The 19962-nt window shown below is 39.3% G+C and overlaps 1 protein-coding gene and 1 pseudogene across 2 annotated transcripts in view; both read left to right on the top strand.

The window, feature by feature from the left end:
• The window catches only part of TENM1 (teneurin transmembrane protein 1), a 319040-nt gene that overhangs the window by 116336 nt on the left and 182742 nt on the right, over positions 1 to 19962 (top strand). The gene's annotated exons all lie outside the window — the stretch shown is intronic.
• Positions 15126 to 15993, top strand: LOC148090405 (small ribosomal subunit protein uS15m pseudogene; annotated as a pseudogene).

Below are 19962 nucleotides of genomic sequence, written 5' to 3' on the forward strand. Positions count from 1 at the left end.
GGTCAAACTGCTGTAGGATTTTGCACAAATTATTCTGGGCCTCTGTTTCCCAATCATCAAAACAAAAATAGCTATCCTTCACTTCTCTAATGGGATGATTATATGCCTCTGTTAAATTGGGCTAGTGGATTAGAAAGCATTGTGAGCTATTGTGAGAAAGCCCTGGCACAGAAATTGATTATAGGAAATATCTATCATTATCTTCTGATCACCCACAGTGATCACAACGTGGTGCTTATCTTTATTGCCTAGACTGCCCTTGGGTGTTTCCAGGGTAAAATCTGTATCTGAATTTTGAATATCCACTTCATATGGGGACTGTATATTGATAGCCACAGCCATACATTTTTTTTTTTTTACCTCCATGTTCCCTTGGCTTTAAGCATCGATCTTATATTCAAGGGTCATAATCCTTAGGGACAGCGTTGCTTTTTCCTGCCCCCTAACTGAATTATTTCTCTCAGTCTCAACCCACTATGTGCTCCTGCACTGAAGATTATCACTACACTTAACTCCAGTGAGGGCAACCAAGGGTTACATGAACATGATATAGAGGTAATTCTGGGTTATATCTTCTGATGAATTTCATTTCCCCACCCCAAGTCCACTGGAAATGATTTAATACAGTTCTGCTGGTATTGCCACTGTTTTGATTAAGCATGTTAAAAGGCCCGTTGGCTGCCATTTGAACCCCTGGCAACAACTGTCTTACAATTTCATTTGTAGCATGCCTAGCTCAAAACCCAATGCTTTAGATACATGTGAGAGTAGAATTAACAGCATTGGTTCAAGGATCTGCAAATCCATCTCCTTTAAAAGCTTAATTTTTAGAAAGTTGATCTTGGCTTGGGAGACTTTTATTTCTTCAATGACTCTGTCAGTCTAATTTTCTATCCTACCAGATTAAGCTTTTTTTCATTTATAGTAAACGATTTCCCACAATATCCTTATTTGATCTGCCAACTTATACGATCTATGGGCCTTAAGGGGGAATGAGAAAGGCAAGTTCTACTATTCAAAAACCCCTTGTGTGTTGGCCACAGCATAATTGTATTTCTGCTTTACACCTATATCATGGTTGGGTAAACAAACTTATACCCAATGGTGAATGAGTAATCCTTTTCAGTAGCATCAATTTCCAGAGCTTTGGCCCCATGAAATGAAATATCTGTTAGTATGTTTACTATTACCAGTCCAACTCATAAGATTGTATTGATTAGATTTTTGCACTGCAAAAATACCATTTTAAACCAGAGTGAAATCAATATGGGTGTGTATTTTTTTTATACAAATTGGATTTAGCTCAAAAAGAATATTCTTCGTTGGGGCAGAAATAAATCTGGAAAGAAAATCTGATAAAGGATCCTAAAATGAAAAAAAAAAAAAGTTTCCCCTTCCTGGTGCTTTACTCCTTTCCTCTGACTATTAATCTGAGCTCAGTCCTCGCTGTCTGAGTGGAGATTTCTTTTCTGCTCAAAGCAGATCAGTGTTTGCACAAATTAAGACGAGATAACATCATCAGCGTGCAAATGCCTCCTTTAGATTTAAATGACACAATAGCGGTTCATTCAGCTCTCCGGGAAGCAGCACAAACTGAAGCACAAACATCCAGGGAGGCTCCTGATGGCAGTGCGCTTACTGTAAAGCGCAGAAGCTCTTTTTCTTGGAGCACTTAATGCTTCAGAAACATCCCACCAGATGGGGTAGGATTATTTCCAGAAAGCAATTAAGGCAGTTACTGGAGCGATGGTAAGGCATCACTATGAGTAAGCAAATAGCAAAGTTGCAGCCCTTCAACTTGTATGAGTTTTCATTTGATTTGGTTAAGGCTGAAGTTGAGAGATAATGAATATGGTTTTGGAAAGCTGAAAAGTGATGTATATTAACTCTGAACGTGGACTTCCCATGCGTGAGGAAGACTGCAGCTTATTCCTGAGATAATTTCACACGCACTCGACTAAAACTAAAGACAGTGTTCCCTGGTTCCTTTATAATTCTAACAAGAACACTTGACTAATAAACTCCCGGAGTGCCTGTGCCTGGGCTCCTCGCACAGGGAGTGCCCATGAGATGTTAGCTGCCAGACTTCTCACTGTGCCAGATGATTCCCACATCTGTTTTATCTTCCCCATGCCTGCTTCCCCATCTCAGGAATGTAACTCCATTCTTCCAGTTGCTTAGGCCCAAAACTTTGGAGTCACCGTTATCTCTCACATCATCATCCAGTCGACTGATCCTCCACATATATCCAGAATCACATCACTTTCCACCACCTACACTGCAGGCCACCATCATCTCTTGCCTGGATTGCAGTAGCCTCCTAACTGGTGTCCCTGTTTCCACCACGTCCTCTTAGCATCTGCTCTCAACGAGGCAGCGAAAGGGATCCTTTGTAAGTCAGATCATGCTGCTACTCTGCTCAGAACCTTCCTTTGTCTTCCTGTTTCACCCAGAGCAAAAGCTGACTTCCTCCCGTGGCCTACCAGGCCCTACCAATCTGTTCCTTCGCACTCCCATAGCTCTCTCACACCATCTCCTCCTGCCCTCTCTTCCCTTCGTTCATTCTGCTCCAGCTGCATATTCTAGACTCTCGCCTCCTTGTTACTCCTCAGCACTCTGGGTATGGTCCCACCTCAGGACCTTTCTGTGTGCTGTTCTTTCTGCCCCCCCCCCATAGCTGCAAGGCTCTCCCTCTCCCCCGTCCCTCTCTCTCTCTCTCCAGGTGTCTGTTCTATTGATACATTATTAATAATTGATACATTATTAGAGAGGCTGCTCTATGTCAAATAGCCACCCCCACCCTCTATCACTCTGTATCCCCCTTACCCTGCTTTAATTTTCATCATAGCAGTTATCAACACCCTGAAATAATCTTGTATTCATTTATTTATTGTCTGCCGCACCCACACCCCTTCCCCACACACATCCGTGTCCAAATATAAGCTCCACCAGAGTAGTAATCTGTCCCCTGCTGTATCTCCACTGCCTGGAGCAGTACCTGCTCCATCACAGGCTCCCACCATTTTGCCCCTTTCCCTATTGCTTCCCTCGCCCATCTCCTCCTCCCCTTTCCCTTCTCTCTTTCATTACACCTATTACTCATTCAGGACCTGTTGCCAGCTGCTGTGACAGATATCGTTTTATCTCTTTTAATCATGACAACAACTCTATAAGGTTAATAAACTTGGAAATTAAACCCCAAAGTGTAATGTAATTTGCTTAAGATGATGCAAATAGTCCTGCTGGTGTGGCTCAGTGGTTGAACACTCACCCAGGAGATCGGGGTTTGATTCCCTGTCAGGGCACATGCCCGGGTTGCGGGCTCAATCCCCAGCAGGGGGCGTGCAGGAGGCAGCCGATCAATGACTCTTTCACTGATGTTTCTCTCTCTCTCTCTCCCCCTCTCCCTTCCTCTCTCTGAAATCAATAAAGATATATATATATATTTTTTAAAAAGATGATGCAAACAGTATATCAGAGCTATGACCTAAACCCCGGTCTGCCTGCAAACCTAGCAACTTCCACTTATTTTCCTTTCCTCTTTCCCTCTGCTACTCTTCGTCTCACAGCTGGAACATTCATAAAATCTAAGAATGTTGGATCCAGACAGAAATCTTAGACATGAACTCATCCAACAATCTTGTCTCCTCCCCTCCCTTTTCTACTTTCCACCACTGTGCAGTTGGCGAAATTAAGACTCAGAATTATTAGAACTTGTCCAAAGGTCCCATGGATAGTTAAGTGGCAGAATGAAGACTAGAACCTTCCTATTCCCACTCTTGCAGTCTCACTGGAACACCTGTACATCTTTTAACAGCCAGCAGGATGGCATGAGGTCCCTGAGAGGGATTCTCACTAAGGGGATGACGAAGGTTTCAGGGAAAGAAGAGAGGGGTGGGGCAGCGCTTACTCCATCCTCAGGGAACCCGCGGCTCACAGTGAACACATGAAAATCACCCGGGCTGTTGTCGGAAGGCAACTTACCAAGTGCCAGCTTCACACTTTTACTCCATAGGTCTGGAATGAGGCCCAAGAATCTATACATTCAACTAGATCCCCAGTAGGTAGCCTGTGAGCTAAACCCATATAATTCAAACACACCAGGTCTGGGGTGACAGTCTATGGTCTTGGTGCAAAGGTGTCATAGAAATTATTTTTCAGAGCATAAACATCCATCGCATTGCTTCACTTAGAAAGCTCGATGAAAACCTAATTGTCATTTCAATACTGAAAATGCCTCGGAGTGGTTTATCCATTTCAGGCTTTAACATACATCACCACAATAATAGTTCAACCTCTCAAGTCAGCAAAAGTAACACAAGATGAGGAAAAAGTCTGTTTGGTTTGATATATGTTGACAAAAATATGTATGCTAATTAAAAGCCTCTCACTTAATGGGAGCTGTGGATTTATTAATGATGCATGGCTTTGGCATTCCAGTGGAACAGCAGATCATGTTCCATATTATCCAACGTGTTGTATTACAGTAAATACCCCAAAGGTTAATAGTGTTTCATTATGAGAAAATCGGGTTTAAAATCATTGTTAGGTTACTGGACATGTGGCGTCAGTCCTCGGAGGCTGACAATACAGACACCAGCGAGAAAAGCAAACACTACCAAGGACAAAATTGGCAGAGCAAAACCAGAAGGGTATTTGTAAATGTTAGGTAGCCGTCTTTCCAATATTGGGAAAAGATACTGGAGATTAGAAAATGGAATTTGCTCCCAAAGCTGGCCAGCAATTCTCTTGCCCCTTGACTCCATACATAACAGAAGGGCCCATAGATCACACCCGGAGTTCTTTGAAGAATAGAACAAAAGGAAATAAAAAGTTGTTTTATTTGTGATTTTGAAGGTAAAACTTTCTGTTGGACCTAAGAAAAAAACAAAACTATTCTTGTACATGTAAAGCCACCTAGTCAAAAGTAGTAGAATTCACCCCTTTTATTATCTTTACTGAAAAAAAGCCCATCTAGTATGGTGCAAGTGCTATTGAATTTCAGATAACACTTTGAAAACTCATACTCTAGAAATTAAAGGCCAATTTTCCAAAGTGCAGGCTCCTTTTTGGGTTGAACTCAAATTGATTTTTCCAAGAAAATTTGGAGCCTGACACTCATACTTTATAGTAGTTCCTTCAGGCTCTGTTCTCAGGGTGTTTTTCTATGAGCTCTATGTGGGGGGAAACCTACCATTGCTCCTAAGTGAGTATGAGATTTGTCCTGAGTCTAGAGGTGTTCTTCAGAAATAGGGAGGGCATAGAGGGAAGGGATAAGGAAGGGAAATAATACCTGCCAAACGGTGCACTAAAGGCTTTCTTACCACTTATTGAAAATAACCCCTTTAAGGAGATCTTATCTCATTTGACAGATTAGAAAACTAAGGTTAAATTAAAGTATTTCCACAAGGCTGCATGGCTAGTAGATGGCAGATCCAGAATTCAAGGCCATGTCTGTCCATCGTGAAAACTCATGCTATTCCTGTATATCAAGATTACTTTGGTTTATTGTTTATGTTTTCAGTGTTTCCACATATTTACACCATATTTTTATTTTTTATTTTTTTCAATTAGTTTACATTCACTATTATTTTGTATTGGTTTTAGGTGTACAGCACAGTGGAGGCTCTAGAGGAGAAATCTTTCTTGCTTCCCCCAGCTTCTAGTGGCTGTCAGCATTCCTTGGTTTATGACTACATAGCTCCAATCTATGCCTCATCTCTACATGGCCTCTCTCCTTTTCTGTCTCTTATAAGGACACTTATCATTGGATTTAAGGGCACCAGGTTAATCCAGTATGATCTTATCTCCAGATCCTTAACTTAATTACATCTGCAGAGACCCTTTATCTAAATAAGGTCACATTCACATGTTCTAGGGGTTATGACAAGGACATATTATTCAAACCGCTATACTCGGCAAAACATCTTTAGTTTCATTTCTTGTATCTTTATTACCCATTAGAGGGATACGTCCAAGGGAAGGGTTTGTCTTATTTTGTTTGGGCTGCTATAACAAAATCCCACAGGAAAGGGAGCTTACCAGCAACAGAAATTTATTTCTCACAGTTCTGGAGGCTGGAAGCCCAAGATCAAGGCACCGGCAGATTCAGTGTCTGGTGAGGGCCCACTTTCTGGTTCAGAGATGGCCGACTTCTTGCTGTCCTCACATGGCAAAAAGGTAGAAGGAACTCTCTGGAGCCTTTCTGAGAAGGTCACTGATCTCAATTCATGGGGACTCCACTTTCACAATCTAATCACCTCCCAAAGGCTCCCGAATACCATCACATTCAGGATTAGGATTTCAACATATGAATTGGGCGGAAGGAGGCTCAACCATGTAATCTATATCAGAGTTGTGTTATTTCATCTTAGATTTTACAATGTCAAAGACATGATGCCATCCAAATTATGAAAATAGCAAAGTTTATCTTCACTGACCCATAACCTCCTCTGAGGCCCCTGCCTTCCCCTATGTGGCCTTTTCTGTCCTTGTTCCTCTCCTCTACATGTAGCACCCTCATTCTGCCCAGGACCTCCATCTGCCACCTCAAGCAGGTTTTCCTTACCCTGAGCATCTCAGTATCTCAAACTCTGAACTTATGTTTCTCCTTTCAGCTTTCCAGTAATCTTATCATTTATTTTATTAGTGCTTTATTACCACATTCTTCCAAAAGTCTAGAGAGGAAAATAATATAAGCATTATAATTAAAATTTGTGAAAGAAACTGACACACTGGCTAAGGGTTCTTTTCACTAGACCAGTCAGTGGTATATGAACTATATTTTTTGGTAACAGAAACTTCTAGTTAAATCTTCAAAACCCAAATAAATAAAACAGAAGTAGAGCTGCTCATGTGGACATGGAAGTATCTGAATTGTAATAGGATAATACGCTAGTTGTTGAGATTTCAGGCGCTGCGAGCTAGCTGTCCTTTGACTCTAGCATCGAATGATGTTTAACAGCTAGGACCTTCTCAACCTAAAATCTGTAATTATGTGCTAGCACTTTAAAGTTCTGATTAATGATTCCAAGTGATAAACTGACGAAAGAACAGTATTGTAATTTATTGAAAAGAGTAAGATTTTCAGCTTGGAGAGTATTCAACTGTATATTTATGTTGGCACTTCAGACATTTTCTAAGTTATAGTTTCAGTGCTTTCTCCCCCATCAGTAAAAGGTTATGGAATTTCTATATACACATCCCAGTTCTTTGAAGGGAAAATACAGAAAAATATATTTCTCCCTAGTTCCAATACAAATGGTCTATCATTCCAATTTCTCCTACAAATGCCGTAAAATCCCCTGCCCCATCGGGCCTCCCTGGCAAAACTCCACCAATGAATGATGTCAACTCAGCCTTTTCCCTGCGTGTACCCAACAACCAAAGTCTTCTGGGGAGGGGGGGGAATCACAGTTTGGGTGGATTGGTACTAAGACAGATTCATGGTCACCAACCTCATCTGGGCCCTCAAACACTGTCCAGCATTATTACTGCATTTCTCAGGTTACCTCATTCTGTCATCTTCTACAATTACTTTTTCAGAATTTCTCTACTTTTCTCAAGCTCCCAACTTCGCCACTGTCCATTCATTCTCAATGGATGACCTTGCCTCCTGCTTCGCAGAGAAAACAATCATCCCGTGAGAACTCTGTCAATTTCCTGCCATCAAATCTAAAATCAGATGGTGCCTGCACCCTTGCTCTCTTTCTTCCTCCTGCTGCAATGGAGGAGGTGTCCTGTCAACGCTCAGTTCCTCCACTTGTGTTCTACATCCTACCCCTCTTCCCACTTTCTGTCACGTGTCAGTGTAACTCCAAAGTTTCTGCCAGATCTTTCTTAAGAGCTTTTAAACATCATCTTGTCTCTCCCACTTGAAAAAAAGTTTCCTTTTTGAATCCCACCTTCCCTTCTAGCTTGCTAATCATCTCTTGGCTCCCGTTACTGATTCAACTTCACGTCTCTACCTCCTTACCTTTCATTTATCTTTTCATTTTGAAATAATCACAAGCTTGCAGAAAAGTGTAAGTACAGTATAAAGATTTTTCCCGTAGAACATTTAAGAATAAGTTGCAAGCCTATTTCCCACCAAATCCTTTAGTATGTATTTCCTAAAAATAAGGGGTTTTGTGAGGTAGATGAATGGATGCAAAGTTGAAAGGAAGTAAAAAAGGAAGGAATGCTGATCTTCACAATGGCAAATATTTGGCTAAAAGGTAAACATTTGAGTCAAAAATTCAGATATATCCAAATAGTTATATATTGTAGTTTTACATAAATATAAGCAAACTATTTTTGTCTCTTAAGTCAGGCATAGGAACCATTCTGATAGGCTGACTTCCAATAATTTTACATTGTCATTCAGAAATTAGGTTGTGGTTTTGAAATTTTTCCTTAACTCAGTTGCTCAAAAATGAAATTGGATTGTATCCTGGACACAGCAGGAAGGTAATTTAAAGAACCCATGAACATTGTTGAAATTATCACGCAAGCTTATTAAATGCAATGTATATTTAAATTGAAAAAAAAACTTTCTTTATTAAACCTAGATAGGTGAATTTTTACAGCTTCCAGCACTAAAATATATTAGATTTGAGAGTCAGGTTAGATTAATTTCTAATCTTTATGGAAATCATTTTTATTAAAAAGTGGGAAGTTAAGAATTTGACAGTTACAGGGTTTGGATAACTCTAAAAGGGTCATCATTTAAATCTGCAGGTAAAGTAAAATCAGAGAGCTTTCATGATAAAGATGATTTGTTTATTTGAGATGCTCATTTTTAAAAGCTGTTTTAATATTTAGGCTTATTAAGGAAAATCTGAAATGTGGTTGAATATATTAAAAACTAAAGAGTTTTGCCTTTCAGTTCTTTTTTTATAAGAGCCAACCAAGTAAATCTCGGCCTGGACTTAGATGTTCAAATGAAAAAGATTAAAAGAATATGTTCACTTATAATGTATGTGATCAAAATATTTATTTTTTATATGAGAATACATTCTATAATTTTCAAGTTAGCTGATATTTTCTACTTTCTAAAAGACTATTTCACATAATTGTGACTTACTAGTTGATCATTTATATTTCATATTCTTTCGATTTAAGGACACTGGTTTCTTGGAATGATTGAATCAAAGGTGTGTGAGAACGTTGTTTTCCTCTGGAGATGGCTGACAATAGAGTAGGAGGAAGCTGCCTCTCCCTTTTGGCTTTGGATTGTTCTTGGTGTTCTTGAAAACTGGAATCCAAACCTCAAAGAAATCCAATACTTTCTCCTCCAAAAGAGCAAGAGTTTTTGTCTAGTGTGTTTATTGGTAGTTTGCAAGTGGCTGGGAGGTTGTAACTCGTGAAAACTGATTTTGAAGTCTCAGCAAGAGCTAACTGTCCTCACATTCTGGGCCTTTAAACCAATGATTATATAGAACGAAGTCCTAGCTAAATGAAGATAAGAATGAAAATAGAAGTCCAAGTGTTTACTTTTTAGTATCTACCAGAAAAATTTGGAAAAGAGTTTACCAAGCACACGTGAGAAAAGGTAACCCTGTTCACTAGTTTGATCTTGTCCCTTGACTTAGTGTTCATCTCAGCCAAGTGCCTAAGAATTAACACTATCCCCTTTCCTGCCTTCTTTTGGTATCTACAACAGCACCTTGCATGGAGCTTGCAATGTGCCAGCTTCGTAAACATCTATCATTCTGCATCTTGTGCCAGCATTTTAAATTCAATACATCCAAAACCAACACAGCTCTGATCCCAATCAATCACTGCCTTTTCCGGGCCTCCCAATTTCCCTCAGTGGTGCCAACATATTTCTATATAGACCCAGACTGAAAATTGCAGTCAGACACTTTTATGTCGACCAGTTATTTATTTCTTAAACATGTACTAAGGTCCTTTTATACCCCGAGCTACATGGGGTACTCAATAAATATTTACTGAACAAATTAGTGAAATAATTTCACGTTTTTATTGAGTGCTTATCATGTGTTAGGAAATGTAAGAGACAGAAAAATGATTGAGACCCAACTACTGCCTTCATCAGCTTATAATATAACAGGGAGAAAAATGCACATATAGAAAAAGCTACAGTAACAGGTTATACATAGTAACAGCCATAAGAGACGTGTAAACAGAGCTCTGTAAGCGTACAGAAGAGCCTGATGTCATCATCCCTGCCTTGGAGCATCATGGCCCATGACTGTTGCCTGAAGAAGGTGTCATCCAAGCTGTAAGTTGAGGGAACGTTTGGACAGATAGAGACAGACTGTGGGAAGGGCATTGAAGAAGGAAGGGAAAGCATGATAGAGTTCCAGATGCATGAAAAAAAAGTTGATTCCAGGACAGGGCTAGTAGTCAAATTTGAGGGTAGCAAAGGTGCAAATAGGGGAATAATGAAAGCTAAAGTCAGAAGAGTGTAATGTTGCCCGGCCGGGTGTGGCTCAGCAGTTGAGCATCACCCTAGGATCCAGGAGATCGCGGTTCGATTCCCGGTCAGGGCACAGGCCCGGGTTGCGGGCTCGATCCCCAGCAGGGGGCGTGCAGGAGGCAGCCAATCAATGACTCTCTCATCATGGATGTTTCTATCTCTCTCTCTCCCTCACCCTTCCTCTCTCTGAAATCAATAAGGACATATTTTTTTTTAAAAAAAGAAGGGTTATTATTGGCAATACAACCACAACACAATTATTGAACCAATAAAACATGATAGTATTGTTTATGTATTAATGCTGTAAACCAAAAGATACATATACATTGTGGGTTATTCGAACTCAGGGATATTTTCTTCTAAGTGTGGATTTTGACAGGCTAAGAGTGGACAATAATGTACTGTAATAAACTATGAAGTATTTTTACACATAATGTGTGATCAGAGCAGATTTCAGTTCAAATCAACAAATTACTTTCTCATATGGTTACCTAAAAATAGAATTAGAATTGACTGGTTTTGTGAAGCAATAGCTAATCTCTGGGGAAAATATCAAAAAGGTAGGGGGCTTGTATGTCAAAGTGAGACGTTGAACTAGATGAATTTTTCTGTTCTCTCAAGCCAAGGAGAAAAGAAATGTAAAGAATCCAGAGTTGACAAAATCCTCCACGTGATGAAGACAAACTCTATCATGCCCTAAGATTCTATTATCCTAGCTCCTAGTTGTTTGTAAGGTGAAAGAGAGAACAGAGCATTTGAGAAAGCAATAAGGAGCCTCAACCTGTTTGGCCCAGTGGTTAGAGCATTGGCCCGCAGACTGGAGGGTCTTGGGTTCGATTCCAGCCAAGGGCACTTACCTTCGTTGCAGGCTTTATTCCTGCCCCCGGTTGGGGCACGTGCGGGAGACAACCAATTGATGTGTCTCTCTCACATCGATGTTTCTTTCCCTCTCTCTCTCTCTCCCTTCTACTCTCTCTCAAAAGCAATGGAAAACATATCCTTTGGTGAGGATTTTTTAAAAAAAGCAATAAGGAGGCTTTTGAGAGACTGAAGATGAAGGCCTTGGTAAGCATATTGGAAAGATGATCATAACAGCTAACACTTATATCGCACTTTTATGTAACTAGCACTGTTATAAGCACTTTGCATATAGTTACTCATTTGATCCATACAACAACCCCATTTTATAGATGGGAAGCCAAAGCACAGAAAGTTTTCGTGACTTGCCCAAGGTCGATGGCTGAGTTACTATTCCAGCCCAGGGTACTGGGCTTCAGAGTCCAGGCTCTTAACTACTATACTGTGAGAGAGTAAAGAAGTGAGAGAGGGAGGGATGGGTGGATGGAGGGAGGGACAGAGAGGGAAGGAGGGAGAGGAAGGGAGAGAGACAGAGGTGGAATTGAAAGCAGAAAAATTGAAAGGACTGGCTATACAGGTGCATATGGGGAAAAAGGAAATGAAAACACAAGGCCAAGGTTCCTAGCTGTAGAAACCAGGAACGTTATTGTGGTAGCAACAAAAATAGTGAAACGGGGTAAAAAAGAAAAGATTATATAGGGAGACTAAAAGGTAGGTTATAAGTATGTTAAGTTTAAGGTGCTGGTGACCTAGCTGAGTTGAAATACGATATTTGTGAAACCGAAAGTAAGTCAAGTACTTCAGCTTTGTCTGAATATGTCTAGATTAATACACCGCCTACCTCTGGCTTTCCTGCAGTGCCATGCGACCTCACTGGAGTGTTGACACTGCGGACAGGGATAGGCATGGAGTCAAATTCTTTATTCCATTATTTGTCCTCAGAACAGTGCATATGGCAGCTTTGGGGGGACATATAAAATATGTCTCTTAAAGTTCAGATGACACTAATACCCATACAGCCTTTTAAACAATTTTGTGATTGCCGTAGAGTAAAATTATAAATTAAATAAACTGAATATTAAATGGCACTGACTTGTGCATGCAGATGATATGTAAGGCCATGTGTATGCCTTTGTCTTCATCACGCAGAGGATTTTGTCGACTCCGGATTCTTTACATTTCTTTTCTCCTTGGCATATTTATTTATAGGGGCAAAAATAAACCGTAGGTGCATGGTCCGCTGGGCAGTGATGGCAGCTTTGTAGATATGCGAGCAGCTCCCTGTGAGCTGCTTTCCAGGCCTCTGGAATGCCTGGAGCACACCTTCTGCATTAAGGATGCGGGAGCCAACCACAGAAGCAGAGGGCTGCCTGATGCCTGCCAGCATTGTGTGTCACACAGGCTCCAATTTGACTTCATTTTCTAAAGCTGGAGAGGCCTTAGTAAGAGTGCTGAATGAGGGAGAAACATATCTGTAAGCTCCTTTTCATTCACAATAAATTTTTCAGTCTGCATGAAGTGTCCTTCCAACAAACAACTTTGACTTCGCCACTGAAGTATGCTATCAGATGTGCTTTGGAGCTTGAATGTATCTTTGAAGATCTCTTAATCCGTCATTTGTCGTGCTTCGGGGCACACAGACCTTCATGTGCTAAACTTGGAGGTGTAATGCCTTAGAAAAACACTGTGCAGGAGTTTTAGATGTACATCAGGGGGATTAACGAAATTCATTTGGGGGAGAAGAGAGGTAATGTCGGAATTTTTTCAAGGAGGGAAAACAAGTCTAATATCAGTCAGAGAAAAGAGAGAAGGTTCTTCCTGGTAAAACATTATGCCAAATCATACCAAAAAGAATGCTAAACTTTTTGTATATAAAGAACAGCTTCCCAACTTACCAATAAATATCTCTTAAGTAGCCCCTCTGAGCCAGAATGTAGTAATAATTGTTCCAGTAGAAGTTGTATATAGTTTTTAAAATGAGAACACTGTTTCAGGTCAAGGACATGAGTTTGATACCTTGATGAGCCAGTTAGGCTTGCCTTTTTATGTGGTCACAGACTAAATAGATAGCAATGGTAATAAGAAAATCTAAGTAAAAAGCTGTGGATACACCAATATAAACTTTCTCACAACTAAACAATTAGTCCAGAGCACATGGCCTACCACAAATGGAAGGTCAGGAGTTTACAAAGTTAATATTTTCTCCCTTATGGTGATGGTTTTACCCTTATAATCTGGTACCTATTGGATCAAGTGAAAAGGATCTGTGAGACAAGTATCTGGATTTCAGCATTCTTTGGCAAGTGGGGATACTATCGGATAGGCGAGTGTGTTGGGTTCATGATCAAAGACTTGAGACACAGTCTTGAATTCTGGAGCCATAAATGAGTAGAGGACCACCTAAGCCTCAATGTTTCCAGCTTCTGATCACCAAGCTAAATAAGCAAAATATGACCTCTGGTGTTATGGGAGAATATTTTATTTGACCAGAAAAGAAAAAGGATTTATTCAAAAGGAAAGGTTCAAGATATTGAAAAAAAAAAAAAAGCCAGCTGACTATTTTATCAGATTCAAAGGTTGTAAGCCAGACATGGTATTTTCTGTCTTGTCAGGTTGTTCAAATTCACCAAAGAACAGTTCACCATTTTACAAAGAAAATCCAAGGCCATGTGATAAGCATGATTCATGAAACATTAAGCTGAAAGTCAGTTCAACTCCTGATCTTCAAATACTAGATTCCTTCAGATTTTTCCTCTTATCCATCAGTAATTTGAGACTCATCTCATGATCTTTATAGGATGGAGCATGTTGTTCTTGCTATTGTTGCTGCTGCTTGTGTGTTGCCATTTGTACAGAAAGAAGTAGCTGACATTTTGTAATCTCTTCAACCCAATTGTTGTTCCAATGTATTATGTTAAGAGAACTAAAATATATTGAAGCCCATGGTAACGCTGGGGCTGAGGGAATAAGTTGTTATGCTTATGTCACTGAGGGGACAAGTGTTATGCTTATGTGATAGGTCTTCATTTTTTAAAGAATTTTATTTTACTTTATTGATTTGAGAGAGAGAGAGAAATCAATTTGTTGTTCCACTGACTTATGCACTCATTGGTTGCTTGTTGTATGTGCCTTGACCAGGGATTGAACCTACAACATTGGCCTATCAGGATGACACTCTAACCAACTGAGCTACCTGACATCATAAATTTCCTATGTTAAAATGAGGGAGACACTAATACACGTCAAACAAAGAAAATGTGATATACAGCCACAGTAAAACCAAATCTTTGTCACAGCAAGATACTTGTAAAAATTGGGTGGAGGTGGTATTGAAGTTAATTCTATGCAATAAAATAGGTACATTATTAACTAATATTTTTCTAGTTGCTTTTCAGAGAAATAGAGACAGAAAAGCACATATGCGTGCATGTATGCATGTGCCTGTTTGCACACATGCATGCATGAGCATATGTTCTATACAGTGAACAGTTATTTATAATAGTCCCACTCTGAAGTAGAATGCCTACCACTGAGCAATGGAAGGAGCTTAAAGTAGTAAAACAAAAATGATTCAAATATATGAAAAACCAATACTGACAAACAGGCTTTTGTTCTTAATAATGCTTATTACTCTTAGTTGATTCATTGCTTGACTTTGGTGAAGAGTCTGGTATACACTGTAAAAACTTTTCCAGCCCTTAAGCAGTGCTGGGAAGTTGACACTGCCCATATTGCCAAATCAACTTACTTTTTTTCTTTACTCTTATTTCCCACATTAATTACACAAAACAATTTTAAAATTCTCATAGTTTCCCGAACAAAAATTGTGTTTATAGAAGTCACCATGCTGAGAGCGGCATTGAGGGCACTGAGTTCCATTCAGACCCAGGCCGCAGTGCTTGGGCTACCTGCGAAGGGTGTGCCTGGTTTCCCTCGGACAACCAGATCCTTCCCTCACCTCCTCAAGGTCTCATCCCCTGGGCCGCCTGCAGATATGCCATCCAGAGACCAATCCTGCCCAGCCAAGATCATGACCCTCCCCCTTCCACCCTGCTCAAAGATTACCAGGACATCCCTGGAATTGAGAAGGTTGATGATGTCATGAGAAGACTCTTGTCTTTGGAAAGAGCCAACCAGAAAGGGGAGCTAAAAATCAAGCAAGAGCAGTCGACTAACAAGGTCGTGGCAAACCCTTGAGGACACCAGCTCCCTGGAGGCTTGAAGTGTTGCCTTGACTGTCAGATCTGCAACTATGAAGAACACATGCAGAAACATTGAAAAGACAGCCCACAAGCGCTGTCTGCTGATGAGCACTGACCAGAGGATACAGATGCTCAAAAGCGTCCCTAAGACCAACTGCAATGTCTTTGAGAAGATGTACAAGGAGCTGGGGATTGAGTCCACCTTTTCCTCCCTGCGCTGCTGAAAAGCCCTTCGTTGCTGGGGGACCCAGAAGGCTCTGTGCATTAGGATTTTCCAGGAGGCTCGAAAGCTGAAGAGGCAGAAAGGAGGCAGCAGCCCAGAATCAAGGCCAGGCGAACCCAGAAAGCTCGTCCAAAGCTGGGCCAGAGACAGTGGAGGAAAATCAATACATTTTGTTAAAGTTGAAAAAATGTGTGTTACAATCTAACAAACAGAAGGTCTCCACTAAGGTTCATTCATTGCCAGTTCATTATCTTCATGCTCGCAGCCCGCTTCCCTTTGATTTTTAACTGATTCTGCTAGCTGCCGGACAAGTGGACCTGTAATGATTTCTCAATTTTTTAATGAATTTTTACATTGAAGGTGTCCTTTCCTTGTTTAGAATGTCATATTGCATTATTGAAAATTTTACATAAATGTACGTTTTGGAAACTAAGCGATATCCCGATTTCAGATTTTGGGTGCCCATTATTACCAATGTGGAATATTGGGCACAGCCCAAATGCCAAGAATAACAGAGTTTACTGGGAACTTTTGTCTAAAAAGTATATCTCAGAGAAATGGCTCTCGGGGAGGCTCTGAAGGATTTACTGTTTAATCAAATTGTTCTTTGTCAGCATGCAACAAAGAAGTGTTCAGTTGTATCCTAGTTCAATTTATACAAGTGTTGTTCACTGTTGACACGCATAAAGAAACTTATTAAAAATGAAATGTCTCAATAGAACTTTAAAGTGTCTGACTATATTTTTCATGTTCTTTTCCAATACATTTGCACAGGAGAAATGTTTGTATTTTAGAATTCTTTTGTCATATTGTATAGCCTGTAATGTTAATATATTTTCAACCTGATAGAAAACATTACACATAGAATAGAGCTATTCGTGACACCAATATATTAGAGCAAATATCCTTTCTATCATGTTTATAAATTATACCATTGCCAGCACCTGCTTTCTGTTAGTCCTTCCCCCACACCCATCTTAGCATCAGTCCAAACACTCCATTTGGAACTGGATACAATTGATGCATTTCACAATGAGGAATGCTTATTGTGTAAGATCTGCTTCTCCATGGGTAGTAATTTATTTCTTCAAAGGTTCTCTTACTCATGAGAATATTGCTTCCCACCTGGATACTTGTGGTGCTGAATCTGTATATCAGATGAGTGGTTGTGGCTTGTATCTGGGGAGGGCTTTGAGTTGAGGAGAGCAAGAGGTAGGTTAAGCCATATCTCCACTTATTTATTCAATAGAGCTGTCTCTAGAGACAGTTGTTTCATACTGATTCTTTCATTTCTTTTCTCTTGTAAGTTATTATTAAATATTTCAGGCATATAAAATAACATAATGAACAACTAGAAACCCACAACCTAGCTTCAGAAATTAACAAATACAAATGAAGTCCCTGTGGTCCCATTCCCCTCCCTTACCTGCAGCAGAAACTATCCTAAATTTAATCATTCGTGTACATATTGTTAGACTTTTATAAATAAGTGTATACCTGTAAAAATATATTCTGCATGTGTTTAAATTTCATATGAATAATTTACTTTCTTCCTTAATCATCATGTTTCTAAGGTTTATACATACTGAGGCATGTGTGGCTACTTTATGCAAGTTGACATCCATTTTTTTTTTATACCATATGAATACAACAAAATTTATATATTCATTTTCCTAAAGTAAGCATCATACTTAGTAATAATATAATAGAGACAATCCCCTTAAAGACAGAAGTACTTCAATGAACTACTGCTTCTAATTCAATGTTGTATTGGAGATCTTAACTATCGCAATAAAACAACCAAAAACATAAAACATGTATATATGTGCATTTTGATGAACATTGCACATTTAAGTTAGGACACACACCCACACCCACCCACACCAATGATTATGCTTCTTTAAAACGTTTCTGGCTATTCTTAGTCTTTTCTGATCCATATGGATATTAGGATCAGGTTTTCAAGCTCTATGAAAAATGCTGAGATATCGACAAGAGCTACATTGAATTTACAGAACTAGTAGAGGAAAATTGACATTCTAATGATATTGAGGCTTGTGAGCATGAACACAGTATATCTCTCCATTGATTCTTTGTAGGTCTTCTTCCATTAAAAAGGTTTTTAAAATCTTATATGAAAGAATGTTGAACTTCTTTTGCTAGATTTATTCTTGTGAATGAGATTTTGGTTAAATTACATGTTCTTATTTAGCTGTCCCTGATATATATATAAGCACACTATTGATTTTTTTTTTTTTCTGTTGATCTTGTAACCACCAACCTTGCTCTCCTCTCTTCTAGTTTTCATGGTTTACCAGTATATTCTATTTTGCCTCTTTCTTACCAGGTATTACGTATTTTATGCTTTTGGTTGTTTTATTGCCATAGCTAAGATCTCCAGTACAACATTGTATTAGAAGCAGTAGTTCATTGAAGTACTTCTGTCTTTAAGGGGATTGTCTCTATTATATTATTACTAAGTATGATGCTTACTTTAGGATTTTGATAAATCACCTTTAACATATTCAGTACGTTCTCTTCTAGTCCTATTTTGCTAAGAGGCTCTATCATAAATAGGAACTAAATTTTATATACTATTCTTTTGGTACATAAGATGATAATTAGTCTTTAATCCATTATGAAATGAGATTAAAGTGAAGTGGATTAGTATTCAATGGTGAATTACAATAATAGATTTTCCAAAGTTAAAAAATCCTAGCATTCATGCCTACATAGTTGTAATTTCTGTATTTGTGTGTGTGTACATTGCTAATTTGATTTCCAGATATTTATTGGAGATTTTTGCAGCCATCTCTATAAATGATATTGGCCTAAAATAGAGTCCCTTTTCCTTTTCTTACCCCATTTTGGAAGTAAATTATAGTAGTCTCATAAAATGATTCAGGAAGACCTCTCTCTTTTCCTAAACTCTGCTATAGCTTAAAATAAAGATTACCTGTTTCTTGGAAATTTGGCAAAATACATCCATAAAATCATCTGGGCCACGCCATGTCTTTAGTGTGTGCTCAGGCTTTCTATTTCTTCTCAAGTCCATTTTTTCCCCCCTTGAAAACTGTATACTTTTTCTAAGGTTTCAAACTTACTGGCATAAAGTTGTCCATAGTACTCTCATTTATTTTTATATTTTAATCTTTAATGTTTATTTGTATTGTTTCTTTTTTTCTTGTTCTACTTTGCCAGAGGTTTCTCTATTTTATTATTCGTGTCAAAGACACGAAGCTTGGTTGTCTTGATCTTCTCTATTGTTTCTCTGTTTCTGACTTCATTAACTTCTGCTCTTACCCTATTGTTTCCTTCCTCCTAATTATATGCAGTCTTTTTCTAACTCCTTGAGTTGGATACTTTGTTCATTAAATTTCAATTTTTGTTCTTTTCTACTGACTGTGTTTAAGACTGTACCCACAAGTTTTTATAAATAGTATTTCCATTGTTATTCAGTTCCTAATTTCCAATATAATTGTTATGTAACATATGAATTATTTTTTTTTAATTTTATTTTTGTTTAAAATATTACAGATGTCCCTTTTTCTCCCCAATGACCTGTTCCACCCTGTCCCACCCCCTCCCCAGTCCCTCTCCCCACCATTGTCCGTGTCCTTGGGTTGTGCATAGATGCATATAAATTCTTTGGTTACTCTCTCCCCCTCCACCCACCCGCCCTCCTCCCTCCCTCTGACATTCATCAGCCTCATCTATGCTTCCATGTCATTGAATCTATTCTGTTCATCAGTTTATTAAGTTCTTTAGATTCCACATATAAGTGAGATCATGTGATGTTTGTCTTTCGCTGCTTGGCTTATTTCACTCACCATAATATTCTCCAGGTCCATCCATACTGTCCTAAAGGGTACTAGATCCTCTTTTATACAGCTGTGTAGTATTCCATGGTGTGAATGTCCCACAGCTTTTCATCCATCATCTGCTGATGGGCACTTGGGCTGTTTCCAGATCTTAGCTATTGTAAACTGCGCTGCTATGAGCATCGGGGTACATATATTCTTTCTGATTAGTGTTTCAGGATCCTTAGGATACATTCCTAGGAGTGGAATCACTGGATCAAAAGACAGCTCCATTCTTAACTTTTTGAGGGCGCTCCGTACTGTTTTCCATAGTGGCTGCACCAGTCTGCATTCCCACCAGCAGTGTACTAGGGATCCCCTTTCTCCATACCCTCACCAGCAGGAGTTGTTTGTTGATTTGTTGATGGAGCCATTCTGACAGGTGTGAGGTGACAC

Source organism: Miniopterus natalensis, chromosome X (assembly GCF_054644295.1).
Source record: "Miniopterus natalensis isolate mMinNat1 chromosome X, mMinNat1.hap1, whole genome shotgun sequence".
NCBI classification, from domain to species: Eukaryota; Metazoa; Chordata; class Mammalia; order Chiroptera; family Miniopteridae; genus Miniopterus; species Miniopterus natalensis.